Here is a 9439-nt window from a genome sequence, read left to right on the forward strand (position 1 = left end):
TTCACTTTATTGCGTGGCTGCCTGCTTGTTTGTGGTTACTGGCACCTCTCTCTCTTCTAGAGGAGTGAGCGATTGCTGTGCGGCGCATTACAAGTGGAAATCATTATTGTTACACCAATACTGCTGTATTACGAGATGTTAACAAGTGTGCTAGATCGTGAACAAAATCTACACTCATGTGAATATGCAGAATCTGCAGTGGTGTAAGTATGTCTTAGATTGGTCCTCATTTAAAACATAGTCTCATGATTGGGATTGTTTATTGTTGTTGAATTATGCTTACTGTGAACATTTAGACAAATTGAAGGATGTTTATGGGTCACTTTCATTGTCGTTATTTAAAAACAAGACCACCCTGATATGTACATAGATATATAAAAGCTGTGATACCACAGTCGTGGGAATGTGATCTACAGTAGCGAACGTCTACAGTCGGCTCGTGCAGCTGTATGAGATACACGAGAGGGGTGAGGCCGAGCTTATCTGGGGATGTCCTTTAAAAACCGAGAGGTTAAAATGCAAAAAGAGCCAGGCAGAAGGAAGTTCTTATTAATGCTGACCAGCTGGCTGGATGAAGGTGGTATTAATGCTGACCAGGGAGAAACGAGGGAAGGAGGCGCTGGTGAGTAGTAGGAAATGAACGATGGAAACGTTAAAAGGTGACGAAGAACGCAGCTCGGGGGCTGCAGCCCAAGGATTTTGCGGAGGCAGGTGAGGATGGGACCTCTCTTAGGCGCATGTGCGTGCTCTCTTATTAGGGTAAGGTATGTGTGTGTGCCCTGTTCTACGTTTTCAGGTGGTCTACAAGAGGGGAGTGCAGCATGGACTCAACCGATAGGTGGATCATTACATTCCCAATCACCGAGATATCCGGATCCTTCCAGCATTACCATCAACACCACCATGTGTGATTTCTCCTTTTTATTGGAGGCTTTAGTTCGACAGAAATAGGCCGCATGCAGTTCTATGGGCCAATTATATACGTGAAGAATTATAATTTAAACACAGCAGTGGCCAATCTATATTCGAAAAATGACAGAAAACTCAACGCATGCGTCGTTATCACTGTGAGTTTGGCCTTAACATGAAGAATATAATAGGCGACGTTTCTGGCAATTACCCTTCTTCACAGCATATACATAGAGAGGCCAGAGAGACAAAATTGATAAGAGCCGGAGACTCCACTTTTTACAATGGGGCTTGATGAGCTTATAGCCAATATGGTCGGGTATATGATTTATGAGTTAACTTGATGTACAGACTTGGTAGAGGCTCAGAGATAAAAACAATATATGTTGAGTCTCTTCTGGATCATTTAATCCCCCAGGTAAATTAATTTTCTTAGAACGTCCACCCTGTTTCTATTCAGTCCCCCCCGTGTAAGAGCCAAATATTGCCTATTTTTTGCAGTGTGGTGGCCCCTAGTGTCTAGAATAAAAACCTTACCATCCTCATCCTCCTTTAAATAACGTTTGGAACTCGGATTTTTTTTCAAGTGAACATGCAAACCACCAAGCTACTTTGCAAACTTTAATTTATAAATGTTTTTTTTTTGGATGAGGTACATTCTAATAGCATTGTTGTATTATTTGTGCCGGTTGGACCATGCTGATACATGTGTAGTGGTGGTATTGACGTGCGCCGACTGTGACAGTGATGGATCACGGGGCAGCGCGGGGTGCGGGGTTGGGCACGCGTTGTGGGCGTGGTGTGGACGCGCGCGCCGGGAGTGAGAGATGACGGGGCGGCGCGGCGTGGGTGGTGAGGCACGATGAGATGTGGGAAAAGAGGATCGTAGCCAGCGCCCAGCGATTGGTCGAATAAGTGGGTGCTCGCAGCGACGTCCGCAGGTGGGGTATAAAGGGGGACGCGCGAGAGCACTCGGGGAGAGTTACCCAGTTGAAGACCCGAAGACGGAGCTGAAGACCTAGTGCCCCGAGACCCCTAGTCCCGCCGTCCTTGTGGGGACCGGGGCCCTGTGTGGCTCGGAGGCGAGGCTGTGGGACCCGGGGTCCGACGCCCCCGTGGGTCGGGCTGGGGACCCACAGTCGAGACGGATACCCCGGGCAGGGAGTGTCCCGAGTAGCTCAGTGGCGTTAGTCGCCGAGTAGCTAAGTGGATGTTGGTCATCCGAGTAGCTCAGTGGCGTTAGTCGCCGAGTAGCTAAGTGGGTGGTTGTCACCCGAGATACTAAGTGGATGTTGGTCATCCGAGTAGCTCAGTGGGCGTTAGTCGCCAAGTAGCTAAGTGGGTGTTTGTCACCCGAGATACTACGTGGGTGTTTGTCACCCGAGATACTAAGTGGGTGGTTGTCACCCGAGATACAAAGTAGGTGTTAGTCACCTGTGAACGAGTTTGATAAAATAAAGAGTGTGTTACCCGTGAAGTCGTCTCCCGCCGAGTTACTACATTACAACTGGCGTCAGAAGTAAACCTGTCTTCAAGAAGTATGGACACAAGGAAGACTACCCGTACCCACGAGCGAGGTCGGGACGACGACGGCGTACCGGGGACACCGACCTCGGGAGTAGAGGACGAGGAGTTGCCGCCGATGCAGCACTTCGCGGTGATGGCCGACGCTCCGCTTGCCTCCGACACCAGCCTCCAGGACGCGCACTCCCGGTTGGCGGAGTTGCTACTCGCCGCCGCCGCTGTCTTGGCCGACATCTCCGTTCCGGCGAGCGGAAAAACGGCTGCGGGGGTCGTGGAGGAAGCGACGTTGGAGGATTCCCGCCAAAAGGCGCTTCGCGCCAAAAGTCTGGAAGTTGCCGCCGTTTTTGGGGGGCCGCCACCGATTGGCGGGAAAGACGGACGCCACGTGGCCGGACACCTCCGCGCAGCGCAGGCCACGTCATCAGCGCGCGCCGGAGCCCTCCATTTTGCGCCTGACAACCGAGCCGACATTTTACACAACTACAGCGGAGCGCGGGAAAATCTCTCCGACGTCGACGACGATCGGGTCCTCCAGCAAAGATTGCCCGCGCTGTCGGCGTTCAAGGCGGATGGGGGCGACTGGGGAGCCTTCCAACGAAGGTTCCTCGCTCATCAGGAGATGTCGGGGTGGTCCGACACCACTGCCCTGCGTGCGTTGCCAGCGATGCTTGACGACGACGCGCTTGCAGCCTTCACATCTGCTGCAAGGTCGTCCCGCTCTACGCTCCAGGCCGCACTACACCTGATGGCGAAGGTGTTCGGGCCGCCCTCCACGTGTCGCCACCAGTTCTACGATCGGCGGAAGGTGGCTGGAGAAACGACGCTCGCCTATCGCACGGCACTACTCGCCTTGGCGGACGCAGCTTTTCCCCGCATGGATAAGGAGGGGAAGGACGCCATGGTGACGGAGCAGCTGCTGGTGTTGGCCCACGAGTTGGGGGTCCCCATCAACGTGGCGGACGAGATGGATATCTGCTCCCTGGCGATCGCCACGAGCATTCACGCGTACGAGGTCCTCAAACGCAGGCCGGGGGTCGTCTGCAAATGGGCGGGGAACGCGGCACTGGCCGCCACGATCGCCGAACCTCAGCCAGCTGCGGTGCAGGAGCAGGCCTTCGCTGCATCGCGTCCGGGGGAGTGGAGAACGGGAGGTCGTTCGCCCACACGTTCGCCCCGCAAGCTGGAGCAACCGAAACCTACGACGTCCGTCGTCTGCTACAACTGCGGCCTTCGGGGTCACGTCGCAGCCGGGTGCCGGGCCCCGCGTCAGCGCGCCACAGGACCACGTCGGGACGACGACCAGGGCCACAGGTCATCCCAACAAAACCCGGCAAGTCGCGGCACCTCACACGTTCGGTCCACAAACACGGCACGTTCGGGTCGCCGCTTCGCGGTGGGGGGTTCGCGGCTGGGTGCCGGGGGTTCATTTCGGCGAGGGGGGTCCGTACGCGGCCCGCAAGCAGTCGAGTGGTCCGAATTGGCCCACAGGATCGTGGCTGCGTCGGCCGGGTCGTCCGTGGTAACGGGGTTCATTGACGGGGTTGAGGTCCGGGTGCTTGTTGACACGGGTGCGTCGGCCACCATCATCTCGGACCTTATTTATAACATTCTTCCTGTCCAAAGTAGACCCCTTCTGCCAGTAGACGTGCCATTTTATGCGGCGAATGGGGGATCCCTGGGGATCATCGGCCAGATTCGGGCGACTATTTGCATTGGTGACATCAAATTGGCGGGCCCTATTTTCGTATCATCATCGCTGGCCGTTCCCTGTTTGCTAGGTACGGACTTTTTGTCCAAAATGCCCATCAAAATTCTTATAGATCAGGCCTGCATAGAGCTTCCGTCAGGTCGGCGGATTGCGTTCTTGTCGAGCCCTACCAAAATGCGCACGGTTTGTGCGACGGTGCAGGCGCTGGCGACTCACACTGTACGGGTGCCCCCGGGATCGCAAATGTTAGTACCCCTTCGGTTCAGGAAGCCACTCGAGGTGGGTGCGGAGGCACAGGGGGTGCTGCTGGGGCCGTCTAACAGAGCCAGTAGGGGCCTCGACTTAGCGGTTGCTCAAACCATGGTGAGAGGGGACAGTGAGCCGTTCGTAATGGTCCTGAATACGGGGTCGCGGCCGGCCGTAATTGCGCAGGGAACGGTGCTGGCTCACGCCGCGCCGCTACCCGTTGAGGAACGGCTCGTGGCTCAAGCGGATTTCACTGTTAAGTCGCATCCTCCAAGTGATGAGGGGACTGAGTGGTTGGACTCGTTGTGTGCCGGTTCTGCTAACTTGTCCGAGGTGCAATTGGGAGCATTGAGGGGTTTGCTAATCGAGTTTGCTGACGTGTTCAGCAAACATAAGTACGATATCGGTTGCACTGACCTGTTGCGCCACCACATAGCTACAGGGGACGCGGCCCCTATTCGTCAGAATCCCTTCCGGCTCAGCCCAGCCGAGAAGGAACATGTGCAATCGGCGGTTAATGATATGTTGGCGGCCGATATCATTTCGCCCTCTTCTAGTCCGTGGGGTGCTCCTATTGTCCTAGTAAAGAAACAGGACGGGTCCTTGCGGTTTTGTGTCGATTTCCGCCGCTTAAACAAAATCTCGATGGCGGATGCGTATCCGCTCCCCAGGATGGATGAGTCGCTGGACGCCTTGGCGGGAGCGCAGTTTTTTTCCACACTCGATCTGCTTTCGGGATTTTGGCAATTGCCACTCGATAACGAGTCTAAACCTAAAACTGCTTTCCGGACACCTGGGGGCCTATTTGAATTCAACCGTTTGCCCATGGGCTTACATTCCGCTCCCGCCACGTTCCAGAGACTCATGGAATTGGTTTTGTCGGGCCTCCAATGGGATACCTGTTTGATTTATCTCGACGATATCATCGTCTTTAGTCGGACTTTCGAGGAGCACCTCCAGCGACTGAGAGCGGTGTTCCTCAGGATGCGTTCCGCTAAGCTTAAATTTAAACCGGCTAAATGTTTTCTGCTTCGGGAATTGGTCAGGTATTTGGGCCATATCGTGAGTCGTTCAGGGATCTCGACGGACCCTGCTAAGACGCATTGCGTCAGCTCATGGCCAACGCCAACCTCGGTCACGGAGGTTCGTAGTTTCATTGGTTTCGCCTCCTATTACCGTCGTTTTGTCAAGCAATTTGCCACCATAGCCAAGCCCCTGCACGCTTTGACGGCTAAGGGTGTGAGGTTTCACTGGGGGGCGGAAGAGGAGGCTGCGTTCTGCTCCCTCCGTGACGCCTTGGTGCAGGCTCCCCCCTTGTGTTACCCCGATTTCACACAACCGTTTTTGCTTGACACGGACGCCAGCAATACGGGTATCGGGGGGGTGCTCTCACAGGTGGTCGGGGGGGTTGAACGGGTGGTCGCCTACGGTAGTAGAGTTCTTTCCCCCGCCGAACAACGCTATTGCGTAACTCGTCGTGAATTGTTAGCCATTGTGTTTTTTACACAGCAATTCAGGCCGTATCTTTACGGCCGTCATTTTACGGTCCGTACGGACCATGCGGCTCTACAATACGCTATGCGCGTGGCACAGCCATCGGGCCAATTGTCCCGATGGTTGGAGGTCCTTCAAGACTACCAATTCACGACGATTTACCGCAAGGGGTTGCGACACTCAAATGCGGACGCCTTGTCACGGTTGCCTCCGTGCACGGACTGCACATGTTTGTTGGGATCGGCGCGGTGCAAACCCCCGGTCGCCGGCACCCCGGGAGTTGCGCTCGCCGCCACTGACACCCCGGGAGAGGACGCCCACACGGGGAGGGATTCGCTGTTGTCGTTGCCCCTCATTGAGTGGGGCCGCCTCCAGATGTCCGACAGCTCCCTACTTACGCTACGTCGGAAAGTTGGCGCTCCCGAGGTAGGGGAGGCGCGGGTCGGTTCCTGGGTGTGCAGACAGGGCCTTTTGATGAAGTGGGACAACATGTCCCGGCGTCACGTGCTCGTTGTGCCTGTTGCTATGCGGGGTAGGGTTGTTCTGGCAGCTCATGAACGGCTCATGCATCTGGGGTTTCACAAAACGCTCGCCCTAATCCAGCGAGACTATTATTGGCTGGGGATGGGTAACGACGTGGCGAATATTCTTAAGGGATGCGTAGGGTGCGCCAAAAGGAAACCGCCACCATTGGCAGCTAATCCACCGCTGCAATCCATTCAGGTTTCGCGTATAAACGAATTGGTAGCGTTGGACATCTTGGGGCCCTTTCCGGCTACACCAAGGGGAAATAGGTTCCTGCTGGTTGGCGTGGAATACTTCACCCGATGGCCTATGGCATGGCCGCTCGCCAACCAGTCGGCTGCGGCGGTGGCGGACGCCTTTGTCCAGGGTTATGTTTTGGACAAGGGCGCCCCCGAACGCTTGCTGACGGATCAAGGAAAGAATTTTTCGAGCGTTTTGTTGCGCGAGGTGTGCGACCTGTTGGGTACAAAGAAAGTGCGTACTTCCCCCTACCACCCGCAGACTGACGGGATGGTTGAGCGTCTGAACAGGACGATTACGTCTATGTTGTGCCAACAGGTCTGCGACGATCAGGTTGATTGGGACTTACAGGTGCCGGGGGTACTCGCGGCCTATCGAATGGCCCCTCATGCGGCGACGGGGTTTTCCCCATTTTTTCTTATGTATGGGCGGGAGGCCGATCCGGCCATGGACGTCCAACTGGGGATTTCCCAGCCACGTGCAAAATCTAAATTGGCAGACCACATCAAATTTAATATCGCCAAATTGACTGAAGCGCGGGTGGCGGCAAGGTTGAATTCGCGGTCGCGGCAAATTGCGAACGAGAAATTGCATGAAAGGAGGGTGCATACGCATGATTGGAAACCAGGCGATAAGGCCTGGCTGCATTGTCCACATGCACCGTTGGCTACGTCCCCCAAGTTGTTGAGACCTTGGAGGGGACCGGTGGAAATTGTGCGGGTTGCACGACCCCAGAGTATACAGATTAAATGGGGGAAACGCCGTTGGTACGTGCACCCCTCCCAACTGAAGCCCTATGTGGCACCGTGTGACCCCGTTCTGTGCCGTGACGACCGGGCGTGTGATGTGACCGTCGACTCGGGGAGGGAGGTGTCGCAGGCTGATCCTCACGTGTTTCCACCTGACCCACCCCCAGGTGCCTCGGGCTTGACGGCTGCTGACCGTCGAGAGCCTGAACCCCGGGGCACGCACGGGTCCTCGATGCCTGGCCGATGTCTTCCTGAACCGCCGGCACCACCGGACGTTCAACCGCGTCTGGTGCCGTACGACGGACCGGCAAGGCGGACTCGGGCTAGGGCTCAACAGTTTTCATGAAGACGTTTTTTTCTCTACACCGAGCTCGCCCGGTGTTCCCCTCTGCCGGGGTAATGTCCCGTTGTAGGGACGCTCGGAAAAAGAAGGGGACACTGCACGAGTCGAAAGAAAAAAAAAAAAATTCCATTTATTTTCCTTTTTGCATACACATTGCTATTGTCACTCGCCGGTTTGTATATATTGTTCTATTGTCGCGGTGGCATTGGTTGATGGTTGCGGATGGTAGTGTTCGCGTCGTGTTGTGTTGTTACGTTAGTTGTTGTTCTTGTTGTTGTGTTGTGTTACGGGGCACACTGGGCGGTTTGTATATTTTTATAGCAGCCGGGTCGGCTGCGAGCTATGTGGTAGGGGGTGATGTAGTGGTGGTATTGACGTGCGCCGACTGTGACAGTGATGGATCACGGGGCGGCGCGGGGTGCGGGGTTGGGCACGCGTTGTGGGCGTGGTGTGGACGCGCGCGCCGGGAGTGAGAGATGACGGGGCGGCGCGGCGTGGGTGGTGAGGCACGATGAGATGTGGGAAAAGAGGATCGTAGCCAGCGCCCAGCGATTGGTCGAATAAGTGGGTGCTCGCAGCGACGTCCGCAGGTGGGGTATAAAGGGGGACGCGCGAGAGCACTCGGGGAGAGTTACCCAGTTGAAGACCCGAAGACGGAGCTGAAGACCTAGTGCCCCGAGACCCCTAGTCCCGCCGTCCTTGTGGGGACCGGGGCCCTGTGTGGCTCGGAGGCGAGGCTGTGGGACCCGGGGTCCGACGCCCCCGTGGGTCGGGCTGGGGACCCACAGTCGAGACGGATACCCCGGGCAGGGAGTGTCCCGAGTAGCTCAGTGGCGTTAGTCGCCGAGTAGCTAAGTGGATGTTGGTCATCCGAGTAGCTCAGTGGCGTTAGTCGCCGAGTAGCTAAGTGGGTGGTTGTCACCCGAGATACTAAGTGGATGTTGGTCATCCGAGTAGCTCAGTGGGCGTTAGTCGCCAAGTAGCTAAGTGGGTGTTTGTCACCCGAGATACTACGTGGGTGTTTGTCACCCGAGATACTAAGTGGGTGGTTGTCACCCGAGATACAAAGTAGGTGTTAGTCACCTGTGAACGAGTTTGATAAAATAAAGAGTGTGTTACCCATGAAGTCGTCTCCCGCCGAGTTACTACATTACACATGCCCTCGCGTGGCTGAGAGCCCTGGTGCCCCGGCCTCCGTCCGCCACTTTGTTCTCATGGGACAATCTCGACCCCACACTCCCCTCCTCGACTCTGGTGTGGGGTGGTGTGCTCATTTTGTGCACGATGCACGTGTAGTTTATGCCGACTGAGCCGCACACACAGTGTTGTAGGAGGCAACGCGTTTATTAAACAATTCACTGTACACCGGATTATGTTGCTAAGTGTGGCTAACTTGTCCTAGGCTGCTCATTATGTGCGTGTGTGTTAACTTGCTTGATCCCTGAAAGGAACCCCGATAACCAGCCAGAGTTTTGGAAAAAGAAAACATCCGAGTCAGATTTGGCATGATACATAATATCTTGTACAAAAGATGTGTAATGTAGCTCTCAGAGATATCGTCGTGTCTTTTTGTATAAAGTCCATTGACATATCAACGAGTAACCACGAGTGACTATATACACTTGGGAAGTTAGACGACTCTGAGATAACATAGCTCTAGTCTCAAGACAACTCGAAGACGATGGAGACGACCCGTTCCAA

This window comes from Lampetra fluviatilis, chromosome 74 (assembly GCF_964198595.1).
Source record: "Lampetra fluviatilis chromosome 74, kcLamFluv1.1, whole genome shotgun sequence".
NCBI classification, from domain to species: Eukaryota; Metazoa; Chordata; class Hyperoartia; order Petromyzontiformes; family Petromyzontidae; genus Lampetra; species Lampetra fluviatilis.